This window comes from Cupressus sempervirens, chromosome 11 (assembly GCF_028749045.1).
Source record: "Cupressus sempervirens isolate cs-2001-9-10 chromosome 11, ASM2874904v1, whole genome shotgun sequence".
NCBI classification, from domain to species: domain Eukaryota; kingdom Viridiplantae; phylum Streptophyta; class Pinopsida; order Cupressales; family Cupressaceae; genus Cupressus; species Cupressus sempervirens.
This window is the reverse complement of record NC_143128.1, coordinates 437,110,824-437,126,211: the sequence shown is the minus strand read 5'-3', so window position 1 is coordinate 437,126,211 and position 15,388 is coordinate 437,110,824. Positions and strand designations below refer to the sequence as shown.

The window sequence follows — 15,388 nt, the reverse complement described above, 5'->3', positions numbered from 1 at the left end:
TGAATACTTTGATAACCTGGTAAGTTTGATTCATGAACTTCAAGCATGATGGTTTTGGCATTGAATTTTCCCATGCTTATGACCGAATGAGGCTTATCATGTCTTTGTATGCTTCTGCAGTCTAGTCACGTTGAATTTGGAAGGTCAATGCTTGTTGATGGGGCGTTTTTCTCCTGTGATGACTTTTCCTTGCGATTGCAAATTATCTCCAACACCCAACTATATGAATTGATTGCAGTCACAAGTCAAATATCTTTTCTATTTGAAATTCTTTGTATGGAGTTGTTGCTGAACTAGTATCCTTGTTAGCGTATGAGCACGGGCCATGCCGAGACATGCACAAATTTTACTTTCTTGTTGTTGCTGGTGATAATTTTGTTTCTTGCTATTTATTTTCCTCTTATAGATGTCGCTGAGTAGGTTAGCCTTCATCGTTAGACTTCTCAATACCCTTCGAATACTGCAAAAGATGAACATATTTCTTATTTCCACTAATTCCAAGTTGTTCCAATCATTCCAAAACTTACCGCAGAAATGCTACACGCCAAGAGTATATTGTTTTACTTGATCTTTGTCAATGTTGATGCCATTTCATCTTCACCGGACCCCATATTCCAGGCATTGAGCGCTTTGCTATCCGGCCATCTTTATACTCCAAACTTCTCCAGATTTCTCAAACTCTAATTTATTGACTTTCGTTTATGATTATGTTGTTTGATTCTTCTTAATATCCGACCATTTCATTGATGGTTTCCTCATTTATAATCTTTGCTCCTTGAGCCGCCTACAGCCTCTATAACCCGGATGACAAAAATTGGAAAATACTAAGACAGTGGCAATGTCCAAGAGGTGGAATCGAGTACAACAGATACATATTTGACAATTTTTAATTTCTCCATAGTTATTTAAATCTACAAGAAATAAATGTATGGGATTTGCACATTAAAAACCAATAACCAATCTTGATGTGGAATCTCAAACTGCCAATTAAGAGTTGGGTACTGGGCATATACAAAGCTGCACCCAATAGTTCTTCCCCAACGATTCATTCTGTATGAGCCTTTTCAAAACTTCTTGTATGCTCTTTGATTGTTCGGCATTTCCTCCAATTTTGGTATTGCCTTACAAGATGCACCAACATCTATGTCATTGACTGCACATTAACTAAGTTGTTTCTCTGTTTGGAAGAGGTGCAATCTCCTAGAAAACAATTAACCAGGCAACTACTGAAGCGCTACTAATTATGGTTTATATGATGCACCTTGATCAGTCCTCTATTCTATGACATCCCACAGATAATGATTCTTATGAGTGCATTCTAACCATTCTTAATAATTTATTTGGTTACAATATTGTCGCAAGAGCTTTGTAAAGATGCTTGCTAACAAGCAATTCCGAGAAATAGTAGGGACTAAAAGCAAAAGCTCATATTTCACAAGCATAGCAAGATGACTTACTTGACTTGCGTCTTTTGAAGAGTAGAAAAGCAAGAAGTGTTACATTCTTGTTGATTGTGTGTTTAATCAATCGACTGATTAAAATTAATGCTCTCCAATCATCCCTCTCTAGATGCACTTGGAAGAAAACTCAACTTGGAATGTAAATGCGCTCAAGATTTTGTGATAATGAGGATCATATTCTCAAGGAATTTGTTCAGTTGACTTGCCAAGTATATCTACTGTGGCTAGGACTCTCTACTTTCTTGGCAACAAGAGAATTCTCATTGTATCTTCGAGGAGTGGATTCAATCCAGTACCATCAAGTTTCATAGGCTAGAAAATGGAGAAAGGTATCCTATACCTTCCATAGCCTATACATGTTGTAAACCATGTGAAGTATAGATTGTTTTGAGACATATCCCCAAGTAGGCCGGTTTCTAGTATTAGTGTATATGCTTTTCAATCTCCACCAAGAGAATAATAGGCCTGCTTATCTTGTTAAGCGTAAAACCCAAGGGAAGAGAAAGCTTCTTTCATATTTCCACATTGTAGTTCCAGTATACACCAATCCTAAAAACATTGCATTTCCAATCTCCTCAAAATATCTATGCTTCATATTATTTTCTATGTTGTTTGATCCAAATAAATGATTTGCATCCAAGTAAACTCTATGACATCAATGACATTTTCCCATCACATACGGTATTGACTTCCAGTGTTTTTCCTCAAAATGATGCCCTAATTTTTGCAAAGAAAAAAGAAATTTGGCTCCATCAATGGCTCTTGTTGGGGACTAATGAAAGGAGTGTGGCAAGTAAAATACAACTAAATATAATACGAAAAACATAGCGTGTGGGATTCAATCAACACTATGCGACAAATATAACGTGCGAGATTATACATCCTGAGATAAAACCACTCAAGTATGAAGTTTTAAGGGAGGACTTTGTAGATGTATAAAGACCATTATATTAGTTATTTTTAAATATACAAGGTGAAGATTAGTCAACTTTAAGAGAAAGATGAAGATGCCACATAATTATACATTACCTATAGAGACATGGAGAAAGTCTAATCGTTACCACATTCACAATAAGGAAAAGTCACTTGGGAAAATTGATAATAATCTGAAGAGGTAAGAGGCATCATGCAAGGTCGAAGGAATGTAAGGGAATACTACATGGATAGGTGAATCAACTAAATAATATAATTTGAGTAGAGAGGAGATGCTAGAAGAAACTACAAACAAGAATTTCATATATGTATAGAAAGGAATAACATCGTAAAGGATGTCATTGGATATTAGCTCCAAAATAATGAGATAAGCATTGAGAACTACCGTCATTTACTTCTTGTAGTTAATCTCTTTATTTTTTTAATATGTAAGTGCTATTTGCCTTGATTTTTTCCAAGAATGTTATTGCAGGAAAAGAGAGATTGATTTCAAACTCAAGGGAGTATGACACTTCATCAAAGGAAACTTTGGTTGGGGAAGTCAGATGATTGAATTTTCAAAAGGAGTCTAAAAGTCCATGTGTGTGACTACATGGTTTTAATGGACCTAACTCCTATGTACATCATGAGGAAGTGAAGGCTTCCAAGTGATTATCACTTGTATTTGCAGAAGTTATTGAAAAGTGACAATCTTACAATAACTTAATTTTCTATTATGATGTATATCTTACGATGTCTTTGTAGATCATGATAGATAATACTCTACATGGTGGATGTTCATATGGTAAGCATGATGAGAATTTGTGTGCACATACCTTATGAACATTTTGAGTACATAGTGATGTTATGCAAATTGATGTTCAGGAGGCCATTACACAAAGTACTTGGTGAATATCATATGAGATGACATTCAAGAGACCATTACTCATAGTACTTGGTGAATATCTTGCAACTCGACATTTAGGGGGCCATTGCTCAAAGAGTACATAGTGAATGTCAAATGAGATGACATTGAGAAGGCCATTACTCCCAATATCATTACTCAGAGTATTTGATGAATATCATTTGTTGATATTCTAGAGGCCAGTACTAATGATACCAAAATGTTGAATATCTTATGATCAAAGATATTCTTATATTACATTTAGGTAATATATGATCATGTGTTTATCCTCCCTAACTAAGAGGGAGTGTTAATGTTAGTGTAGTTTTAGTTGTAAATAAAACTCACTAAAGATATATATATGGGGTATATATTTAATTAAATGTATGTGATATCTATATATATAGACAAATATATATTTGTGTGTTAAATATTTCATCTAGTTTAAGAGAGATGGTTGCCATTTGGAAAGCACATACCTTAAAAGGCAGTGCAATTACTATTACGAAATAATGGGTAAAATACGTGCTTGTTATTAACAATGACCAAGAGGTCATTATATACAAAATAATGGAACAATGTTTCCTTAGGAAACGATCGTAAAGAATAGAAACATTCTATTCTAGCTAAAAGAAAGCTAAAAAAAATACAACTAACTAAAGCTAACTAAATATTAGAAACATTCTAATATTTTACAATAGATTACAAATAGATTACCATTAACCAGTAATAGACGATTATCTATTATCATAATTACCTCCCTTAATAGTTAATCTATCTACAACACCAAGCTTTCTGTAAAGACCCTTACTATAAAGGCCACTGAAACCCTCAAACTGGACTTAGGAATTTTGTCAAACAGTTGGCATGTAACCGAATAAGGCTGCAATATTACTAATTGTTGTACAACGAAACCTCAATATATGATGCCAATAATGTATGAACAACAATTCCAGATTATAACACTACCAATCTAAGAGATAGATGACAATATGAAACTCAAATATAAAGTCCAATGCAATTCTGATTTTATGACAGCAAATAGAACTGATTACAATGAGAGACTGTCACAACTATGCACTTCTAATACATCAAGCTCTTGACAATGCAATGTTATGACATGAACAATAACCCAGTTCAGATTTGGAATGCAAATGACGAAACTTTTACAACAGTTATTAATGACTGGAAATAACTATTTATGCAATGACAGTGCTGACTGTTCTAATCCTTAACATGCAATATTTTGGCAATCAATATTTTGTGCACCTGGAATAGCTCCAATTTTGCCGGATATGAATGCTGGATTAATGCCACACGAAGACCTCACAATCTGCCCCAAACCGACTCACAAAATTGCTGCTGCTGCCCAACTGACAGGGCCGTACAGGTACGGCCTGGTACGGCTGCTAGATAAAAATATTGCAGCGTTTTTTGTCACTCCAAAAGCAATAAATCTGGGCGCCTAGGGTTGCGGAATAACCCCCTAAAATATGAAATTCATCCGTCAAGCCAATTAGGAGTTATGAGCAAAAACGTGGGTCCAAACCCTGGACTGACAGTCTGAAAATAATGCACAACTGTGTCTTCAAACCCTGTTAATCAATCCACAAATGTTAGGGCACAATTGAAACCCTTATTCCAACCAAAGTAAACCCTTATAACTGAATCTCAATGAAGTCCAAATGAGATGGCTGCATTACCAACTCCTCAAATGCAACAATTCAGGTGATATTTCACACCCTCAAAGTCGCCAATCCAAGGGAATGATTCGTTCCCAAAGATCAAATAATAATTTGCAGACCCAAGAGACTACAAATTTGCTCCACAATGGAAGAAGTAGAAGAAATCTCAAATCCAAGCATGTCCAAATGAGAGGCCCAGCCCTCTATTTATTCACTTTTCTAAGAAGTTGCTAAAACTTCTAGAAACATCCTTTATAAAATCTCATTATAATGCACTTTTTATAATAAAGTAATTTTATAAAATAAAAAGTGCAACTCAACTTAAAATTATAACATGTAGGCCCCAATAACACATAATAATAAAATATAACCTCTTAACACTTCTTCAAGAGCAAGATATAACCATCTGATCCGCAGAATTGACTCTCTCTCCACACCATTTGCCTACGAGAGTCTGGAATAGGCAAATCCATGATCAATGCCATGTCGAACTAAAGAGGGGACATTACACTATCCTCTGAATTTGACAAACTTATCAAGATCAAGAAGCTTGGTGAGAATGTCTATAGTTTGATCTTTGGTAGGAACATATAGCTAATCTATTGTCCCATCTTCAACTAGTTGTTATGTAGTGACAGTGAACATCCACATGCTCAGTTCAATCATGGAAGACTGGATTTCAAGCTAATTTGATAAAGCCTTCGTATTCAACTAACAGAGTAGTCGGTCCTACTGCTGACATTTGCATATCCCCTAGCATTCGATGAAGCCAAACAGCTTCACATCTTGCCTTAACAGTCCCTCTATATTCGGCCTCTGTAGAGGAGAGAGAAATTGCTTGTCAATTCTTACTGGTCATTGTGACGGCATTGAGTCCCAAATAGAAAACATATCCAAAAGTTGACTTTTTAATATTTTATCATCAACAGAGCCTGCCAAATCTGAATCTGTGAACCCATTGAGTCTAGGATTAGAACTTTGAAAGTAAAGAAGTCCATACTCTAAAATGCCCTTCACATAAAGTAGCACATGTTTTCCTGCCATCCAATGATCAACCTTAGGAGCTGACATAAAGCGGGAGATGTAGTTGATTGCGAAGCTGATGTCAGGCCTAGAGGAAGAGAGGTAGACAAGGTTGTTGACTAGTTGCATGTATGTAGTAACATCAACAGGAGGAGAATCAGACTTAGCTGATAACTTGAGACCATCGAGCAACCATAGCTAAGTCTCGAGAATCACCAAAATCAGTAAGTTGGAAAAGACCATAATCCTCAAGACCCACTACAACAATAGACTGAGCCGCCCTATCAATGATGGTACACCGATATGAATTGAAGGTGACATCCAACTATGGAGAATGTCACAGTAACTGACTGACTAAGAGTAGATTTAGTTCCATCTAGGGAACATAGTACACATAGATAAAATGAGGTTCCTCCCAACAAACTGAATCTGAATGTTGCCTTTGCCAACAACAGTGTACTCTTCTCCACCACCAAAAATAACAAAATCAGAATAACGCTAGTAGTCAATAAACCAGTCTCTGTAGTGAGCAAAGTGACGAGAGCCACCTGAATCAATGTACCACGCAAACGACTTCACATGATCTATAGGTCTTTTAGCCTTAAAGGCATAAAAGGCAAATTTCATTTGCTTAGTGTGCTTTGCACTGTTCACTTTGGGCTGCAAACCTGATTGCTTAGATTGTACAGCTAAGCATTTCCGACATTCAACCTTCATGTGCCCAAACTTGTAGCAATAGTTGCATTGAATGTTCTTTCGGGAGCCATCTAATGTGGGAGCAAAAGACATATGTTCAGACAGATGTTGAAACTTGCCTCTATCCTTCTGAAAGGATTTAGCAGCAAAGGCTTGCTCTGTGGAGGTGGAGCTGGAACTACTACCAAACTGTTGTTTCCACTGATCTTGTTGAAGCAAAAGTGTGCAGAGATCAATGAACTTCGGATCAAAACCAGAAGACGTGATTTTGGGAGTCTCAATAAATTGCTCATAGGACTTTGGTAAACTTCGAAGAGTGATAACCACAATGTCCTCTTCCTCCATCTTGCGACCGATGGCAAGCAATTGATCACAGATTTCTTGAATCCTATTCAAGTGTGCCTGGAGCGAGGCTTGCTCATCCATGATAATAGAAAACAAAGTGTTCTTCAAAAAGAAAGTCGTGCTTTTCTCATAAGTCTCATGAAGACCTTTGAGATGTGTCCAGATCTTAGTAGTTGTCTTGCCGGATGGAATTTTAGAGAGTTGATCACTAGTCACGGATAATTTGAGAAGCACCACCGCCTCTCAATTATTCAGATCCCATGTATTCTGATCAGTACTGAGAGCAGTTGGACGATTTGTAACACCCAAAACAATTTGATTGGTATTCCGATATTCAAAAATCGCTATGATCCGCTGCTACCAAATGCCATAAATTCGACCATTCAATTTTGAGTTGTGTTTGAGCAAAATGTTTGTCAAAGATGCCATGGCACGTTTTTCAATGAAAATATGTTAACTCTGGGAAGGCACTTTCTTCAAGGCAAAAAAATGGAATAACCAAAAAATTTGAAGGAAAACCCAAAAAGCTTGAAAAATGTAAATAGAAAATGTTGTCAATTTATGGATCCGCTGGCTCAAAAATCAAGGCATCCAGAAAAATTTGACGACAACCATAGTTCCAAAAATCGCCTTAAAATTACCAAAATCACCGATTTGGTGATAAGATTCATGACTCATGATTTTTTTTGGATCGAAAATCGCTGACAGCAATTTTTTCAAGTGAATCACCTGAATCGCCAATATCGGCAATTCATGGCGAACATCGCCAAAATCACTCGTGTATCGCCAAAAATCAGCCGCAGTAGCAAGCATGTAAAGTTGGACTTAAAAAAAAACACATGTTTTATTTGCTTTCTTATTTGTCTTTCTTCTTTGTTATAACCCTAAAGAGCCTTCTATTTGCTTAGCATGAGTAGAAAGAGGAAGAGTGAGAGAGAAGAAGAGAAAAGAAAATCCATAGATTTCCAACCGGCAAGAAGGAAGAGCACTAAAGAGCTCAGAAGTCCACCTAGGGAAGCCATAAATTGCATTGGGAGCATTAAAAGTCAATATCAACAATCCTCAACTCATTTGCAAGAGGTGAGTGCTGGTTTTTTTTTGCATGTTAGTGTATTATGCATTTTTTGTTAAATTTTTTTAGTTTTCATTTGCAAATCTTGAATGTTTTTTATTTTTACTAAATTGCAAACTAGGGTTTGTTGTTTTGTAACTTTTGTTTACTAGTTGCAAACTTTGATATTTTACATGAATTTTTTTATTTCAGCAGCCCTTTGCTTTCATTTTCCAATTTCCACAATGGGTAAAAAAGATGAATGTTGGAAATATAATGAAGAGTTTCCTGGAAGAACCAAATATCAAACAAAATGTATATTTTGTAAAGAAAAAATAAATTTCGGAGGTATCTATAAATTGAAATACCACATTTTTGGCATACCTGGCCATGATGCCACAGTTTGCACTCATCAAACTGCTGAGGCAAAACGCACTTGTTTAGTGGCATTAGAAAAAATTGAACAAGACAAGTTGAATATGAAAATGCAACTTGAAGGGTTAAAAGGTATTGGCTCTCGTACTCCCACATCTGCAGCCGCATCTACATCTGCATTTGCATCAGCTTCCGCATTCGTAGGTTGTGTTGGAGAGGGTTCTTCCAAGCCTCCTTTTCATCCTAGTTCTAGTGCTCATGCGAGTGTTAGTGGTAGTCGGTCTTATACTGAGACAGAGTCCAACACCAACCTATTGCGACCTAGAGTGCGGAAAAACAGAATGGATAGTTACTTTTTGCCCCGCACTACTCCTGGCTCCCAACCCACGCTTGAGGGCATGGGTTTGAACAAGGAGATTCTTGATGCTGCCAGAAAAGAGGTTTGCAAATTTTGGTACTTTTACAACATTCCATTTATTGCAGCCAGGTAATTGATTCTTTTTTCTTTGTTTTCTTTAAAGTTAAAGTTAAAAGTAAAAGTAAAACTTTAATTATATCTACTTGTTTTATGATTTGAGTTTTTGACATCTAAATTTCTAATCAATATCATTATATATTTGTGACAAGGCTCCTTATTGGCAGAACATGATAGATGTAGTTGCTATTTGTCGTCTGGGATTTAAAGCCCCAACTGAAGCTGACTTGAGTGGATACCTCCTAGATGAAATGGTAGAGGATATGAAGGTTGAGCTTGAGGACAACCGAAAGGAGTGGATCAAAAAGGGTTGCACTTGCACCATCATGACAGATGGTTGGACAGATAGGAGGGGAAGAACACTCCTCAATTTTCTTGTATCATGTGGAGGTGATTGATCATTCTACTTTCTTACATACATAATTTTGAATCGTGATTGACTATTTCAAATTTTGATTCATTGATTGTTAATTATAATTCGTTGTTTTGTTACTTGTAGGATATACAATGTTCCTCAAATCCATTGATGCTTCTGCTCATGTAAAAAACGCCACATACTTATGTGAGGTTATTGAGGAAGTCATAGCAAAGGTGGAAGAACAACATGTGGTGCAAGTGGTGATGGATAATGCAGCAAGTTATGTTGCTGCAAGTAAACTTTTAACTTTTCAAGTTTTGAAAATTAATTTTATTTGAATTTTGAACTTTTTCTAATTCTAACTTAGAATTTCTAAGTTTCCTAAGTTCTAACATATTTGAAATTTGAATTTCAAATTAACTTAAAATTGTTGTAGGTGAACTTTTGATGGAGAGGCAACCCACCATATTTTGGTCCCCTTGTGCGGCACACTGCATTGAGCTCATGTTGGAGAAAATTGGCAAACTTGAATGGGTCAAGTCATGTGTGGAAAGGGCAAAAAACATATGCAAGTTTATTTATAATCATTCATTTGTCCTTAGCACAATGAGGAAGTACACAGGAGACAAAGAGTTAGCTCGTCCAGGGATCACGAGGTTTGCCTTGAATTTCATCACCTTGCAGTCCTTGTTGACATCAAGGGATGATTTGAGAAGTATGTTTGTGTGCGGGAGTGGATTTGATCTTCCTATGCTGTGACCACTGCAGGGATAGATGTGGTGGATTGCATATTTGATGATGTTGGTTTTTGGACACCTGCTAAAGAAATCCTTAAGGTAAATTTATTGCAATTTAACATTTAATATTTTACAATTTACTATGCTAATTGTTTAATGATTTAGTTTTACCTTAAGTTATATTATTGAATTATTCTATATTTATGTTTTGACTCAAATTTTTGTTTTACTTTATATGTAGGCCACTGAGCCCCTTGTATTTCTCCTACAAACTACTGATGGGGAGAAGCCCTCTATGGGCTACATATATGAGGGCATGGATAGGGCCAAGGAGGCCATTAGAGCCCAGTATGCAGGAGTGCACGAGAAGTATGCCCTTATTTGGAACATCATTGATAGGAGATGGCAAAATCAGCTCCATAGACCCATCCATGCAGTAACTTACTTTTTGAATCCAGCATTTCATTTCCGTCCTAACTTCAAGGTGGATGAGGAGGTTCTCACCGGATTATATACAATGATCCAGAGGTTGAGTACTAATGAGGATAGCAGTGCTACAATTATTGAGCTCGATAAGTTCGATAATAAAGAAGGGCCACTTTTCTCTAGCAGGATGGCCAAGTTCTCGGGAAACAATACAACTAGGTAAAAATTAAATCATATATTCAATGTTCATGAATCTAGATTATAAACTTAAAGTTGATTATGTAATTTTAAAGTTAACTTGTAATTTGTAATTTGTAAATGAGACTAATTGTTTTTATTTTCCCTTATTTCAGATAGATGGTGGGAAATGTTTGGGGCCACAACGCCAAAACTTCAAAAAATTGCCATATGTATTCTGAGTCAGCCAAGCAGCGCCTCTGGATTTCAACGCAATTGGTCCATGTTTGAGCACATCCACTCGAAGAGGAGAAACAGGTTGACAGTGCAGAGGTTGAATGATCTTGTCTTTGTTCATTACAACCTCCGTCTTAGGATCAGACAAATTTTGGGCACTAACTCCTCTTCGATCATTCTGGAGGAGATTGCTCTAGAATCAGAGTGGCTCACAGAGGTTGTTGATCCAGTCTTCACTAAGGAAGACCGTGCGTGGGTTGACCAGGAGGATATAGAGGCTGAGGCAGTTAGAGCATGTTCTTCAGGCATTGGTAGACGCACACACGCATGCACAGACACAAGCCGTAGCGATGTTCGTGAGCCCATCTTACATGCGGGAGATATGGCTCGACAGTCCTCTATGACTTACATTAGATGCCTTGCTAGTAGACAGACTGGATACTCAGAGGCTGACGCTGAGGTTGCAACCGAGCTTGAGGATGATGTTGAGGATGATGATGACTATGAGCCTGAGCCTTGAGCTGGAGCCTTGTTTTTATATTTTGTTTACAGATATTGATACTGAATCATTGATAGACATATGTTTCAAACTTTCATGGATCTTCATCTTAGATTCTTACATACATTTATGATTTGATGTCTTATGGATCATCTTACATACATTCTATGATTTAAATCATTATGATCATTTGATTTCTATTTACTTCAGCTAGCCTACAATTTACATTTTAGATAACATAGTTACGTATGTGATGGATTTTATGTTCCAAATTTCCATGTTAATGTGTGTTAAGTGTTAACTTCTATTTGATGATGTTATAGTGTGTTTAAGTTATATTCAGTAAAGGGTGCATGAAATAAGTTTTAAATTGTTAAAATCTTTAAATTTAAAGGGTTTTTTCAAATCTGTCGATGCATCACCGATTCATGATTCGGTTCGGCCTTGCCGATTCCGATCTGATTCTGATTCATGTTACTTTGACGACAACCCAAATGAGACTCGAAAAACCCACCAAGAGTTTTGAATCAAAAAAATCTGGAGCTCAAAAATTAGTGTTTCAAATTAAACCCTAGTTGATCGCTATTGAAGGTTGAATTGGCAAAAAAATGGCAATTGGAGGTAGCAAACAATTGATTTTTACACAGAGTATGTTCATGTTGGCTGAGACGTCACCAAATCTACAGATGTTTGTTCAAAAACAAAGTTAAGGCACGCATTTTTTTGGACCGATTGCAGAAGAAGTCGTTTGCAAAAAATGACGCAATTTGCAAAGATAATTGCGAGCTATGCCAAGGAGTTTATGTCGCGAGTTGCAAACAAATTGTCAATGGAAGACGTGCAAATTCGATCAGATATGAACAACCATTGGACACACTAATTTACAAATACATGGAAATCACGGGCTGCCAGAGACCAAGTCGCAATTTTCAAAGTTTTTTCTTGAAACCTTAGCCGAGACCAATGCATATGCGAGTTTTCATTACTAATCTCCAAGATTTGAATAGAGGAAAGTATCTAAAAAACGGAAACCCTAGATGGGTTTTTGTGAAAAAATCTCAAAAATAATTTCGAAAAATTTTAACAAACAATTTCAAATGAAATTCTAAATTTTTAGAAAAAATTATTGGCTCTAATACCATATTACGAAGTAATTGGTAAAATACTTACTTGTTATTAACAAAGGCCGAGAGGTCATTATATACAAAAGAATGGAATGATGTTTCCTTAGGAAACGATCATAAAGAATAGAAACATTCTATTCTAGCTGAAAGAGAGCTAAAAAAAGCTACAACTAACTAAAGCTAACAAAATATTAGAAACATTCTAATATTTTACAATAGACTACAAATAGATTACCATTAACTAATAATAGATAATTGTCTATTATCATAATAATTACATTTGCAAGCAATCCTCAAAAATAACATTACTTATACAAAATCAGTGAATGTAAGAGACAGACCCTTACTATTTTTAATAAGGAGGTTGGATGCACCTTGGATACAATGGTTAACTCCCAAGTTGAGTTAAAATCAATAAATAATGAGTATCTTGGAGTTGTGACATTTTTATTTTGTATAAAGTAAGACTTTATTATTAAAAGGGGATTATTTAATGATTACTAAGGGTCCATTTGGTTCCTGGAAGATGACAGGAATTTGCTTTTTCAAAATCCGGATTTGAAAACTTTTGCGTTTGTTTCAAAATTGGCAAAATGGAATCAGCATACCAGACTTCCAATCTTGCCTCAAAACCAGGTTTTCCAACTTCCTACTAGCAAGCAAGAATTGAAAATCAAAACCTGGTTATGTTTTTTAAGGAGTGTAAATACAATAGATTGGACTACTTTTTGAAATTTGCCTTCCAACTCCAAGTTTACACATAAAAATGTGTCTTCACACACATCTTCCAAGTAAAACAAACAGTTCAAGTAAAATCCCAAAAATTGGAATGAAGATTTGCAAAACCTTGATTTGACTAAACCAAGGTTTGTAGAAATCCAGGTTTTTTAAATTCCACGAACCAAACGGACCCTAAGTGCATATGAAGAATGCAGTAAATTGTCAATTTAAAGGGAAATACAAACGACTATTAATATAGATTTTACATTATGTTGTTGCGCATCTAATGGAGTAAATAAAATAGAGTATTATATTTCAAACTTGCAATGAAACCCCATATGATAAATCATATGTAGTGTAAGCTTGAAGCTTCAGGCTCAATTTTCGTATGGGATTGATAAATACCTTCTAAGAGAAGGGTGAAATTATCCTATTGTGCATTTGAGAATTTGTTATTTTGTATGTCGAGTTTCAACCCAATGGTTTCAGGATTCAAGACCCTGGAGAATTGGTAATTCCCAGAGTTGCAGCCCTCTTGAGTTGGTGAAAATATTAAGTGAATTTGGCATTAAGTGAGCTTAAATCAAGAGTTTTATTTGTGCTTAAAGGTGAAGAATTTCATCTAGGGTTTGAAGGATTGGAAGGTATATCTATAGCAGACTTGGAAATTCATTCTTGCCAGCCATTCTATATCAGATTAAATTATTTAATAGCCACTACAGTACCCACGAACAGTGACTCTATAGTACCTGTGAACAGTAATTGCTACAGTACCTTCCTCTTGGCACGTGGGGTCTATATCAAGCAACGGTTAAAGTTTGTCGAGTGCAGATTGCATACTTTATGGGATTTTGATTGCCAGTTTGCAGTTCCATTATTTAAAGTCATAACCCTTTTCAAACTTGCAGTTCATTCCAGGTTTTATCCTTCAAATATGCAAGTATTTAGATTAAATCTGAAGCATAAGTATGGAAATTCATATCAGCCATTAGGGCATCTGTATGAGCTTAATTGCAATATAATCAGTCACTAGTTTCATCATTGCAATCAGAGTTGTAATCAGTCATTTCATATCAGCAAATCATAGTTTTCAAAATTAAATAAAGTTGGAAATTGCATACCAACTTTTTGTCTTAATGACAAACTGCTGTAGGTTATTACTCGCATCTCTTTCAGTTAAAGAAAGTTTGATGTTAACATGCCAGGTGTGCATAATAATGTCCACTAAGCTGTAGGAGCACTACTCGTGCCAATCCCGTCATATACATACATACATACATACATACATATACATACATATATATACATACATATATATATATATATATATATATATATATATATATATATATATATATATTCACTGAAAGATTGCATCGAGCTGTAGCATTGCATTCCGTTCATTTCTATATATAGATTACTTCTTTGAATTCTTTTCAGTCATCAAAACATGCAAAAATACACAATACATCAGTTCAGTAGCAAATTGAAAGGTTCATAGACAAGTGTTTGACAATATTCCTTGGAGCTCAAATAAGCAAAACGGATTCGCATTTACCAAGGGACATTACAGTGGTATCTGAACTTGCATGCAAAGTGTTTGAAAAATTTAGTCATCAGAAAAGTGAAGTTATTTGGTGTCTGTTAAAGTTAGAACCAATTGGGGTTCTTACAAGAAGTCTGCAATAAGATATAATTGTCCATAATCAATAGATGGTAGATCTAGGAGTCTAAATAAAGTAGATTTGATGCCTTAACCTCCCCTTTCAACTGTTGTTCACTCCTTTAAGCTGCCCCTTCTCTTGTTTGCTTCTCCTTTACAAATGTGAAAATGCATCTATGTTTCTTCTTTCTAGTTGTTTCATATGTAGAGAACGTTTTGGTATTGTTAAATGTCGTCTGGGTGTCCTTGTGGACCAGGCAATCTTTTTTTCAAATTCAAAAATATCTTATTTTTTAACACTGACAGTCCAAAAATGGTTTGGTAATAGAAGATGGCGAAAATTCCCTAGGATGAGTACAGGACTTCTAGCCATTTCCAAGCTTGCCAAAAAAAGGATACTGCAGGGGGATGCAAAAATGACATCCCTGCTATAATAATAAGCCACAACCAAGACACTAAAAATAATCACTAGCTCAATGTGACTGCAGAAAACCATATATTCGAAGATATAAGAATCAAAG

The 15,388-nt window shown here is 35.8% G+C and overlaps 1 protein-coding gene across 2 annotated transcripts in view; it reads right to left on the bottom strand.

The window, feature by feature from the left end:
- The window catches only part of ORC3 (origin recognition complex subunit 3), a 203,952-nt gene that overhangs the window by 112,327 nt on the left and 76,237 nt on the right, over positions 1 to 15,388 (bottom strand). The gene's annotated exons all lie outside the window — the stretch shown is intronic.